This window comes from Elephantulus edwardii, unplaced genomic scaffold (genome assembly GCF_000299155.1).
Source record: "Elephantulus edwardii isolate Elephantulus edwardi_28Jun2011 unplaced genomic scaffold, EleEdw1.0 scaffold00090, whole genome shotgun sequence".
Taxonomy (NCBI): domain Eukaryota; kingdom Metazoa; phylum Chordata; class Mammalia; order Macroscelidea; family Macroscelididae; genus Elephantulus; species Elephantulus edwardii.
Window position 1 is genome coordinate 10,688,718 of NW_006399840.1, and position 14,222 is coordinate 10,702,939.

A 14,222-nucleotide genomic window follows, 5' to 3' on the forward strand; every position below is an offset into this window, starting at 1 on the left:
AATCCCAATGCCACATTTGTCTTCATAGAGCTCAGCTTCATAAATTATTTGCTCAGCATACAGATTGAATTGATATTGAGAAAAAAGAAACACAACCCTGATGCACATCCTTTCTGATCTTAAACCACAGAATGTCCCTTTGTCTGTTCGCACATTCTCTCATGGCCTAGTGGCAAGAAGCTGTGCTCCAATTCTGAAGACATGTGGCTTGGATCCACCTGCTGCTTTGTGGAAGAGGTTGGACAATAGTCTCTCTCGTGATTAAATGCCTCTGAAAACCCATGAGTTGGTTCCTACTTGATGGTACATAATAACAACAACAAATGTTTATTGAGTGTTTTTTAATTGTCGTTTACTCAATAACACCTAACAACAACAAATGCCAAGCATTCCTCTAGACTCTAGACACACGCATGCTAACACAACCACCAAAGTCTCTAACATTACAGAGCTCAAATTTCATTTTCCTGAATCTTGCATCTTCACAGGAAGATCAAGATAAAGACGTACATTAGATATTTTAAGGTATAAATAATTGCTGCAGACATATTATTATTTGGTTTATTAAAATTTCATCAATATATGTCTAAATGTCTGAGGATAAAAGGCCTGATTTTTTCAAGTTCCTGTGCAAGCAAACTACTCCAACCAATGAGCAAACTAGATAAATGGAAGGTAGAAGTAAGTAAGAGAGCTTGAGTATCAGTTTAGTCAACTGGATTGTCTTGTGGTTCTCTCTAGGGCTCTGACAAAAGCAATCCACATTGCGGTATCCAGTATTCCCGGTTGTCAACTCCAGGCAGCCAAAATAATGGTAACAGCTTTCCTATTCTAGGAAATAGAAAAGGGCTAATTGATGAATAACTACAATTAACTCATTTATGGTAAACTACTGCTGTTTGGTGCTGTCAACTCTGTTATTACTCCTAATGATGCTATCTATAACAGATCTAAACCTTGTCCTATTCTACATCATCCTCATGATCTGTGATAATCTTTATCCAACAACAGAATGAATTTAATTTTAGTAAACTGTATATATTTCTATGTGATAATGAACCATGCCTGGCAAATATTAACAGCTAGTTATACACAATAGAGATCTGGTGGTGTAATCTGTAGCGAGTTCACAATTCACCCAAATGTTGTTCAAATCCACAAGTGGTCCTGAGGAAGAAAGGTGGGAAATCTTTTTTTGTACAGGGAGTTCTGGTGGCCTAGTGGTAAGGAGCTGCGCTGCTAATTCAAAGACAGGTTTCTAATCCATCAGTTGCTCCATGGGAGAAAGATGGGCAATCTCCACTCGTGATTTAGAGCCTCTGAGTTGGGTTTGACTTGACAATACATAACATAACTTCATGAAATAGTTTACAGCCTCCAAAACAAAATGAAAGCTCAGCTATGAGCTGGTATCAACTCAATGGAAAAAATTAACTTATAAATGATATACCAAGACTCCTGGGAGTTTTCATCAGATGGTTGTCATTGTGCCACTTGACTTTTTCCTCTGTTGGAGTTTATGCCCTACTGTAGAATACTGACTTTTGATGTGATAAATATAATAAAAGAGAAATGTTCTAACATGTGAACTCAATAAGTATGGGTATCAGAGAAGACTTCCTTATTGTTCTTAGGTGTCAAGCCCACTCCAACTTACAGTGATTCTGTGAACAACAGATCTAAACTTTGCACCAATCTCCGCCACGCTCACATCTACTGCGGCAGTCTCTGTGTCAATCCATCTTGTTGAAGGTTTTCCTCACTAATCACAGGCCCTCCACCTTTCTAAGCATGATGTCCTTCCCCAGACACTGGCCCCTCCTGACAACATGTCCAAAAGACAAAGCTTCACTCACTCTCTTTGCCTCTAAAGGGCACCCTGGTTGCACTTCCTCCAAGAGAGATTTGATCGTTATTTTGATAGTCCATTTCATACATATTCAATTATCTTCACTAATACCTTAGTTCAAAGGTATCAATTCTTAAGGAAAGTATGTTGAGATAAGAATAAGGCACAAATTAGCTGAAAAAAGGAGAGAGGAAGTTTGGCAAATATTTTCAATTGATTGATTCAGCCTCAGTTTACATCCTGCTCTTTCCCTATCACTACTGTGTTGATGTCATAAGCTGTAGAGTCAGAACCAACTCATATCTGATTTTCCAGTGGTTTACAGAGGCTAAAAATTGCATGGTAAGAGTTTTCCATCTTTCTTCCACATAGCAGCTAATAGATTCAAACCACCAGTCTTTTGGTTAACAGCATAACTCTTTACACCAGTGTTCCCCTGTTACTACCATAAAGCCTAGAAATGATAAAATAAAAACATCACTTAACCTACCAGGCTTCCCTGTATCTGTAGTAACTATATAATTCTAGCTGAGATAAAGATAGAAATTCTTGAGAAGGGCATCTGTTTATTAATAAAAGATAAAACTTTGCAATTGAGGGAGCTTTTTGGTTTGTCCTTTGCTTATTTCACTAATCTTTGTAATGATACTGCAACAGTCTCCATTCTTTCTGTCTGGTGTGTGTGAACAGTGCTTGGAGAATGGATTTCAATAGCTGCTCAATAAAGAAAATAGACTGGTCTCAAGACAGGGCCTCACATCTGTCAAGAAATAGTTTTAATATTATTATATTACAGTAAGGGAGAGAATTGTAGAAAACAAAAAGCTTAGTTATTAGAAGGTCTGGTTGACTGAGTCTTGAGAATCACTGAAAAACCTTGGTTTATAGACTGAATGACATGGAGATGTTGAAAGTGGAAGACTTCATGGGACCAAGTGATAGTGGAAATCAGTTGACAGTCTATTGTAACAATTCAACAACAACCAAAAAAATCAGTTGGTGCCTGTTAGACCAGGCTGATCAGAGTGGAGGAGGTAGTCAGAGTCTGGCAGGATTGCTTCACTGAACATGATGGAGAAAGACAGAGAGTTTAGAATGATGTCACAATATCCTTGGACTGATTAATTGGAAAATAACAATGAAGGTCAGTTGAGGTATGAAAGAGGATGGTGGAGCAGGATTTGTCCAGAAGGTAATGAAATTATTTTTAAAGGACACCTTTTACAAATGAATCAAAATGTAGGTTTACTGCCTTTTTTTTTTTTTAGAAATAGTTACTGAGTTGCCAAAGTAGGTAATTAAATAGTGGCCAGAGATTATTTTCAAATACATAAACTTTACGGATATGCTTTTTTTGAAAGAAGAAATCAATGAAGAAAGAAAATAATGACTTGACGGCATAGTAATGATTCTTGGTGAAACTGTGATATAATCCAAAATCTCAGAATGTATTGTTAATGGCCACCACCTTCTCATTCTTGAAATTTCTCTTTATCTGGTATACAAAAAAAAGAGCTCTTCTGGCCTACTGTCTAAGGAGTTGCACAGCTAATCCAAAGGCAAATAGTTTGGATCAACCAATTGCTCTGAGGGATAAAGATGGACATCTCCTCTTGTGCAATATATGACTTCTGAAAGTTCACTGGATGGCCAAATATGAGTACATCTAACTTGATGGCAATGCTAAGTAAGTGAGTGAGTGTGAGTGGTATCCAAAAGTTTTGATTCCCATATTTTTTCCCTTAAATTGTTTTTCTTTTTCTATTTCCTGTTTTCCATAGTACAGTCAACACATCTCAGTCCATTGTGGCATTCTGATTTACAATTATGGTCTCTCCTTCGGTATTGTATCGATCTCTTTGATTCAATTACTATTTACATATATATGGCACTCAAAGCTAATGCTTTGGCATCTAAACTCTTGAGTTTCATTGTACTTGTTTAGTTTGTGATCACCTTTTATCCAATGTCAGGAGCATTGTCAGGAAGCTCTAGTGGCCTAGTGGTAACAAGCTGCACTGCCATCCAAGAGGCACATGGTTCAGGTCTACCAGCTGTTCTGTGGAAAAAGGAGAGGCAGTCTCTTCCCGTGTCATTTATTTCCTCTGAAAATCCATTGGAGGGTCAGCTGTGGGTCAGTTTTGATTTGAAAGCACACAACAATTATCTAAAAGATTAGCTTTTCAATCTCATGTTGCTTTTAACCCATTAGCATAATGGAAGAGCAAAGTGGAGATCTGATCCTGTATAGTTTACAGTCAAGAAGGCTCTCTAGAGCTCTCTTTTGCTTTTGTAACACGTAAGGTTACACTGAGTCATAACTGACTGGACAGCAGCTAGCATGACTTAATTTATCAATCTACCTGACTCTCCTTTCCAGACAACTAGTCTTCTCACCTCCTTAAGCAAATTACAACTTCACATTTCTCTTTGATTCAAACTAGAAAATGTAGAGTTATATTTTCCTACCCCTTCATCACCATCCCTAAATTCCATCTACTCACACATCAAGCATCAGGATTTAAGCATTTTCATGGATTTCTTTAGCCCACTCTCATTTTGTTTCCAGGAAAAGTACAATAACTATAGTCTGTCACTGGACCTTCTCACTGGCTTTCCCCCCTCTGAGTCCTTCTAAACAATGCTATTGAGTTTTAACTATCATTTTCTTACACAAAGGCTTTGAACTGCTTGCAACACTTTATTGAATAAAGTTAAAATCTCTAAGTTTGTCATTTAAAGCTCTCTCGAGATTGGCCAGCAGCACCTATGCTAAAAGGAAGTGGGGAGGAAATGGGAGGACAGAGATGGTGGGAGGCCTGAACCATCAAGCCAGAGTTGGCTGGGAGCAGGGGATGGGAGATGATGGAAGGGTAAGGAGAGTGAATTGAGGTAGATGTTGGCAGGGTGAGATAAGGGTGAAAAGACAACACATGTGCCAACGGGGAACATCAGATCTGTTACCTGCATATGCTCATTGCTCTTTTGAGTAAAATACTTGTCTGCCAAACATTGCTCTAAAGTTGAACACCCAAATTAAGACAGAAGAATTGGCCATCCACTTCTGAAATAAAAGATCTTCGAAAATCCTATGTACAACAGAGCACACTAGCAGATATGGCACCAGAGCCAAAGCCTCTGTATTGAGCATCACAAAGGGGAAGGAATAACTGCAAATGGACTCTAGTTATTGGAACATGAAATGTGAGAAGTATGAATGTAGGAAAATTGGACATTGTTAAGGAAGAAATAGAACACATAAATATTGACACAGTATGCATCAGTAAAATGAAATTCATTGACATGAGACATTTTCAATCAGACAACCATAGGATCTACTGTGCTGGAAATGAAAAAGTAAGAAAAATAAAGGTCACATTCATAGTAGAAAAGACTATTTCTTTTAAACAGAATATATGATTATGCAATATTTGCATAACCACAGCACAGAATAAGAGGTGCATAACAAAGTGGGCTTGGGGGTGGGGGAGGAAACTGTGCAACAATGAATGAATATTTTTTAAAGAGAAAAGCGAAAAGCAAACTGGGGGTGGGAGGAAGGGAGGGAAATGTGTAACAATGAATGAATGGAAATTCAAGTTCTCAGTAAACTTTTGTAAAAACCTCAATAATTTTTTAAAAAGACCATTTCTAAGGCAGTTTCCAAGTTTATTTGAAGAGGAAAGAGATCTAAAATAAGCAAAGTTTATTTGGAGACGAAAGAGATCTCAAATAAGCAAAGTACTTCTGAAGAATGAAGTGGGAGGCATAGCACTCCCTGATCTCAAAACCTACTAACAGCTGTAATAACCAAAACCTTGTGGTACTGGTACAATGATAGTCACATTGTCCAATAGAATATAATCTGGATTGGAAATGATGATATTGTTAATACTTCTAGCCGTCACCTTAAAAGATTATAATGTTCAAAATTATTTGTTATACATTTGCTTAAATTTTTCCCTCTTTTAACAACTGGGATCTAGAGGGAAAAGAAAAGACCAGAGAATGGCCAAAATTATTGGGGCAGCTATTGCTGCCAGTTTAGGGCCTGTGTCAGGAAAAGGAAGTCTTACTCATATACAGTGCCACCCAAAGGTAATAAAGGAGGTCAGAATTGCTTCCACTGTGGAAAGCTGGGCCACTTCAGTAGACAGTGTCACAGACGAGAACCACAGATAGGCAAGGGAATAGAGAGGAAGCTCCCACTCACTTGTTTTAAGTGTGGCTCTGAAGGACACTTGGCCAAGGTGGCCCACATCAGGTCCTCGTGGCAGACAGGACTGACAGGCCCTAGCTCCCAGCTGGAAAAAAAGGAGGACGCTTCAATGATTTAGATCCTCCCAGAAGAGCTGTGGATGAGCATTAACATTACTGGTAAGTATATTCATTTTCTCCTGGACCCAGAGCCTACTAATTGGTCCTAAAAGCCTGCTGAGGTCCCAACTCTTCTCACTATTTCTTAGTTTTGGGAATGGACGGAAAACCTCATAAGCAGTTCCTTACTTCACCTCTATGTTGCATGTGAACTTCTGAGTTGTAAAACAGGCCAGTGGTAGATGGAATTTGCTCCAGGACTTAAGAAGCAGAAATGACATAGCTGAGCCTCTACATCTTGTGGTTCCTAACCTGTACACTATAATAGACAAAGTGCTAGTCTATAGGCCTTTTATTGTAAGAACCACCTTCCCTCTGTACCTTGACTTGTGCCACTACTAGAACCTCTACTAGGAATATTATTGCTTTTCAATTTTTGACTCATGTACTTTTAACTTGTTAAATTTGTGTCTTCTAGGTTGCAACACCTCCATGATACATCTTCAAGGATATGAACATGTACGGCTAAGCACAATTAATCACAGTGCATCTAAATTCCAAAATCAACCTCCATAATAGTCTATGTGTTTCCTACTGCCAAAGGAGCCCTTTAGAGTAGTGAGAGAAGATCCTCCCCCTGAAACCCACAACGTCCCTTTTCAGCAGGAAGTAGCTAAGAGAATACGCCATCCCCTTTTCCTTACGAATCAGGGTGAAGTCTCTCTCAGGGAGGAGTGATAGGGAATGACAAAGGACACACTGACAAAGGAGATTAATCGGAACTGGCTTTGATAAGCACTATGGAAACTGGACAATTAAAACAGACACTCGGGGGTGGGGGAAGAAGAACTAACTGGGGAGGAGGGTAGAGAAAACAGTGCAACAATGAATGAATGAGAACCCAAAATCTCTGTAAATGCTTATTAAAACTAATAAAATTTAATAATAATTTTAAAAAAGAATATAATCGAGAACCCAGAAATAATCCATCTATCTATCTATCTATGGTCAACTGATACTCAACAAAGAAACAAAATCTGTCAAGTGGGGAAATGACAACCTCTTCAAAAAAATGGTGCTGGCAAAACTGTACTACCTGCAGAAAACTAAAACAGGATTCACACCTCTCATCATATACCAAAATCAACTCAAGGTGTATCAAAGAGCTAGAGGTAAAAACAAAAACCAAAGAGATCATAAGAGACAAAGGAGGACAGAAAAAAGCTGACAAATATAGTGAGAAATACACAGCCAGGAAAGGATAAAATTGACAAATGAGATCTCCCAAAGAGTAAATCCCTGTGAGCATCAAAAACACTTTTCAACAGAGTGAAAATAAAACCTACTGGCTGGAAAAAAATATTTGCAAAACCATCTCAGACAATGGTCTCATAACAAAATCCTACAGGGCTTCCACAAGAAAAAGACTGATAACCCAATTACAAAATAGGCAAAAGGCACAGAAAGACCTTTCACAGATTAAGATATTCGGATGGCCAATAAACACATGAAGAAATGCTCAAAATCACTGGCAATAAGAGAGATGCAAATCAGAATCACAATGAGATACCATCTCACCCCAATAACAGTGGTAAAATTTAGCAGGGCAGCAAGCAATATCAGTTGAAGAGAATGTGGTGAGATAGGAGCTCTTAAAACCACCCTGGAAGATAATTTGGCATTTCTTCAAAAGTGGAACATAGAAATTGCATATGTTGCAGCTATTCCAATGCTTGGAATATACCCCAAAAAATTAGAAATTAAAAACAAATGGAGATTTGTATACAGTTTTCATAGCAACATTATTAACCATCACAAGAACATGGACAAAACCCAATGTCCAACCACTATCAAAGGAATTAAGAAATTGTGGCATATTTACACAATGGAATACAATGCAGCATACAGGAGCAATTATTTTTTAAAAATTACTACATAACTTGGGAAAGACTGGAGGGCTTTATGCTAAGTGAAATAATTCAACCAATGAGGACAAATATTGTAGAAATAGAAAGATAACCAGAAAAGTAGGTACGAAGATCCAAGGACGAGGGGATAGGAGCTGAGGGGTGAGGATGGGCAGGGTAATAGGGTCTCAAAATCTGATGGGTAGAGAGAAGGGTGGATAAAGGAAACAGGAAAGATTTAGTGAAAAACAGTGTATACACACTTCATAGGTGAACCAGTATGAAATAAAATTTTATTTTTAAAAAACCAGATCATCTTTAGATCTATCATGAAATGCAATGTTATGAGTAACAGGATAACATCTATACACATACAAGAAAGACCTGTTAATACTACTATCATTCAAATTTATGGACCAACAACCAGAGTCAGAGGAGGAAATAGATGACTTCTACCAACTGTTGCAATCAGAAATTGATCAAACATGCAACCAGGACAAATTAGTAATAATGGGTGACTGGAATGCAAAAGTTGGAAGCAAGGCAGAAGGATTGGTAGTCAAGAAATATGGATTTGGTGACAGAAATGAAGCTGGAGAGAAGAATGATAAAATTCTGTATAATAAATGATTTATCAAATATTTTTATGTTGTTGTTGTTACATGCTGTCAAGTTGCTTGTGACTCATATCAACTCTATGTACAACAGCCCTACGCCCTGCTCTATCCTGTGCCAAACTTAATGTCTCCGACACATCTACCTCCACCATCTTAATGACTGAATCAATACACCGCATTGAGGGTCTTCCTCTCTTGCCTTACCAAGCATGATGGCTCCCTCTAAGGACTGGTCCCTTCTTACAACATGCCCAAAGTGTGTCAGACAGTGCTTCAGAATCCTTGCTTCCAAAGATCAGCCTGGTTCCACCCTCTCTAGGATTAACATGTTTGTTCTCCTAACAGTTCATGATATATTCAATAATACCCTTCTCCAGCACCACAACTCAAAGGCATCAATTCTTCTATCATCCCTAGCCATTGTCCAGCTTTCTGATGCATAGTAAGTAATTGCAAAGACCATGGCCTGGATTAGGCACACACTAGTCTCCAGACTGATGTCATTGCTCTTCAGTACTCTGAAGAGGTCCCTGACAGCAAACTTTCCCAAAGTGATTCGTCTTTTAATTTCCTGGCTACTGGTACCAAGAGTGTTGATTGTGGAGCCAAGCAAACTGAAACTGTTAACAACCTCTATCTCTTCACCATCTATTATGATGTTGTCAATTGGCCCAGTGGTGAGAATCCTTGTTTTCTTGATGTTCGGCTTCAATCCATACTTAAGGCTGCAGTCTTTGGCCTTCTGCACAAGTGCTTCAGATCATCCTCATTTTCAGCAAGCAGGGTTATGCCATCTGCATAACACAGTTTGTTGACGAGTCTTCCTCCAATCCTGATGCCACATTCTTCCTCATAGAGTTCAGCCTCCCAGATTATCTGTTCTGTATATAGATTGAAAAGGTATAGAGATAGGACACATCCTTGGTATACACCCTTACCGATTTTGAAACAAACACTGTCTTCTTGCTTCATTCTGACAACTGCTTCCTGGTCCAAGTATAGGTTTCACATAAGCACAATCAAATGTTCTGAAATTCCTATTCTTCGCAGAGTCAGCCACAGTTTGTTGTGATCCACACAGTCAAATGCATTTGAATAGTCAATGAAACACAGATAGACATTGCTCTGGTACTCTCTGCTTTCATCCAAGTTCCATCTAACATTAGCTATAAAATCTCTAATACCAAGTTCTCTAGTATCACAGCCTCATCTAAACCCAGCTTGCACTTCTGGCAGTTCTCTGTTGATGTGCTGTTTCAGTAGTTTTTGGATAATTTTCAGCAGAATCTTGCTTACATGTGATATTAATGATATTTAATAATTTCTGCACTGTTGATTAACCTTTCTTTGGAATGTCAACAAATATGGCTCTCTTCTAGTCAGTTGGCCAGGTTGTTGTTGTGCATATTTCTTGGTACAACTTGGTGAGTGCATCTAGAGCAACATCTGTTTGTGGGAGGGGACAAATCTTCAACAATGAATGAATGGAAATCCATTTTCACTGAAATTAATAACAAATTTAAATGAAAAAAAAAATTAAGTTAGAGTAACGATGGCAATGGAAACACCTTACCTCTGTAACTTGATTTGTGCTACTATTAGAACCTCTACTCAGAATATTATGGCTTTTCAATTTTTGACTCATGCATTTTTAACTTGTTAGTTAAATTTGTATCTTCTAGGCTGCAACACTTCCATGATACATCTTCAAGGATATGAACATGTACGGCTAAGCACAATTAATAACAGTGCATCTAAATTCCAAAATCAATCTCCATAATAGTCTATGTGTTTCCTACTGCCAAAGGGGCCCTTTAGAGTAGTGAGAGAAGACATTCACCCTGAAACCCACAGCGTCCCTTTTCAGCAGGAAGTAGCTAAGAGAATACGCCATCCCCTTTTCCTTATGAATCAGGGTGAAGTCTCTCTCAGGGAGGAGTGATAGGGAATGGCAAGGGACACACTGACAAAGGAGATTAATTAGAACTGGTTGACAAGCACTGTGGCAATTGGACAATTAAAACAGACATTGGGGGGGGAAGAAGAACAAACTGGGGATGAGGGTGGAGAAAATAGTGCAACAATGAATGAATGAAAACTCCAAATCTCTGTAAATGTTCATTAAAACTAATAAAATTTAATAAAAAAAGAAGTATATCAATTGGTATGCTGTCAATTCCTGGGGTCTTTTTTTTCCCAAATAGTTCAGAGCAGATTGAACTTCTTCCTTCATCACCATAGGCTCTTGCTCATATGTTATTTCATGAAATTCTTCTGTGTCTGCCAATTCCTTTTGGTATAATGACTCTGTATACTCTTTCCATCTTCATTTAAAGCTTCCTGGATCATTTAGTATTCTGCCCAAAGCATCCTTAAGTATTGCAACTTGAGGCTTGAATTTTTTTCTTCACTTCCTTCAACTTAAGAAATACTGAGCAAGTTCAGCCCTTTTGATTTTCTGACTCTGGTCCTTTGCATATTTCATTAGAATATTTTACTTCATCTTCCTATACTCTTTGAAATCCCCTGTTTGTCTCCTTAATTTCCTTATTTCTTCTCTTTGCTTTGGCTTCTTGACCCTCTAGTGCAATATTCAGAGACTCTTCTGACACCTATCTTGGTCTTTCCTTCCTCCACTGTCTTTGTAATGAACTTTTACATTCTTCCTGGATGATATTCTTGATATCCTCCCACAGCTCATCTGGTCTTCACTTATTAGTGTTCACAGCCTCAAACCTCTCCCTGAGATTGTTTTGAAATTCAGGTGGAATAGACTCAAGGTTAAATTTTGGTTCCCATGGATTTGATTAAATTTTCCTTAGTTTCCGCTTGAATTTGCATATAAGCAATTGTGGTCTGTTCCACAATCAGCACCTCACTATCACAAACAGCTGATATTGAGCTTCTCCAGTGATTCTTTCCACAGATGTAATTGATCTGAAAATTCCTATATATGCCATCAAGTGAAATCTATGTATACAGCTTGCATTTATGTTTCTTATAAAAATTATTATCAATGAATAAATTGTTGATTGTACAGAATTCTATCATTTTATCTCCAGCTTCATTTCTGTCACCAAGTCCATGTTTTCCAACAACTGATCCTTCTTTTCAGTTTCCAACTTTTGCATTCCAGTCACCCATTATTATAAGTGCATCTTGATTGCATATTCAATTGATTTCTGACTATTAAAGATGGTAGAAATCTTTCATTTCCTCTGCTTTTTCTCTAGTTGTTGGTGTCTGTATTTGAATGATAGTGATATTCACTGGACTTCCTTGTATGCATATTGATATTATCCTATCATTCACAACATTGTATTTTAGCTGTGTCTAGAAATGCCTTTTTACTATGAAAGCAACTTCATTTTTCCTCACCTTTTCATTTCTGGCCTAGTTGATCATATCATCTTCTAACTGAAAATATCCCACATCAGTCCATCTCGTTTCACCAGTGCCTAGTGTGTCAATATTTATATGTTCCATTTATTTCTTAACAATGTCCAATTTTCCTACATTCATGGTTCTCACATTCCGTGTCCAGTCACTAGTGTCTGCTTTCAACTGTTCCTCTTCCTTTGTGGTTCCACACTTGAGGACTCAGCCTCAGTTGCCATATCTGTTAGTCTAAGTGTGTTCTACTGTACACAGGGCTTTCAAAAGCCTGCTATTTCAGAAGCTTCTTTCTAGTCTGTCTTAATTTGAATTCTCGGATTTTGAATGATATTTGAGAGACAAGCATTTTACAGAAAGGAGCAAATGAAAGATATTTCCCAATTATAGCAACCAATAGATTCAGTGTTCTTCACCATTGGGCTTCTGGGAAAAGTCGGTGTACCTGTGTTGTTTGAGGCCAAGGTGACTCTCCTTCCTTCCCGCTTCTGCCCAGCACAAATGGTGATTATACACATGGACCTCACCTAACGGCCTACACAGGAATCAGATTGATTGTATCTGTGGGAACAATTGTTGGAGAAGCTCAATATCAGCTGTGAAAACTAGGCCAGGTGATGATTGTGGAATAGATGAACTGTTCATATGCAAGTTCAAACTGAAGAAAATGAAATCAAATCCACAAAAACCAAATTTTGACACTGAGTCAATCTCTCTTGAATTAAAGATCACCTCAGAAGCAGGTTTGAATACTAATGAGGGAAGACCAGATGAACTTTGGGAGAATATCAAGAATATCACCCATGAAGAATGCAAGAGGTCATTACAAAGACAGAGGAGGAAGAAAGGGCCAAGATAGATGTCAGAAGAGACTGAATATTGTACTAGAGCACAGAGAAGCTGCTGGTACCAAGAGTGTCGATTGTGGAGCCAAGCAAAGTGAAGCTGTTTACAACCTCAATCTCTTCACCACCTATCATAATGTTGCCAATCAGTCAGGGTTGATTTGTTTACCAATCTTCATAACATTGTTATTCATCATCACAAGAACAAGGAATTAGCCCTAATGATCAACCATAATCAAACAGATTGAGAAATTATGGTACATTCACATGATGGAATACTATTCAGCAAGCCAGAGCAATGATTTTTAAGTTATTACCTAACTTGGGAGGGACTGCAGAGCGTTATGTGAAGTGAACTAAGTTCCATAAAGATGAATACTGTACAAGACCATTATTGGAAAATGAGTATGAGGATCCAAAGGAGTGAAGGAAACAGGAAAGATCCAGTGTGAAAAACAATGTATACAAATAAACAAGTATAAAATTGTTAAGTGCCTTCGAGTCATAGGCAACTCATAGCAACCCTATGAACGAAAGACCTGAACACTTGTACAACTTTCATCGTTTCTCCAGGTTCATAGGATTTCCAGAGGCAAGCTATTTTGAAAATAGATGCAACTCCTGCTTCCAAGCTTGTTTTAATTGGGGAGCTCCACCAAACACTGTCCACCATGGATAACCATTATCGCATTAGAGACACCAGTGTCACAGTGTTCAGCTTCACAGCAACCACGAGTTATCTCCGTACAGAAATTGGACAGACCAGGGCTGTACAACCTAGAATAACGTTTGACCAAAAACAATTAAAAACAGACCTGAGGACCGCAGATTAAAGTCACCCACCTTTGGCTTGGTAGCATCACTTTCTGTTTACTAGGCCAACTGAGCTCTCGTTGTTGTTGTTGTTGTTGTTGTTGTTGTTGAGTGCCATCAAGTCGTAGGCAATTCATAATCACTATATATAAACCAGGGGGGGGAAAGAATGTATGATTAAGCATTATATGTGTGATAACAGTCAAGAAAAAGATGTTCATTGCAAAGTGGATTGGGGGAGGGGAAAGGAAGTGAGAAGGAGGAAATTATCCAAGAATGAATAAATATTTTAAAAAAGTGAACTGGGAGGAGAAGAAAGGGTGGGGGAGGGAGGAAAATGTGCAGCAATGAATGAGTGAAAATCCAACTTTTCCGTAAAATTTCATTAAAATCACAAATAAAAAACTAAAAAGAAATAGAAAAAATTCCAAATTTAACCATTTTTTAATTGCTAGAAGTCTATAAGCATTATTAAAGACAC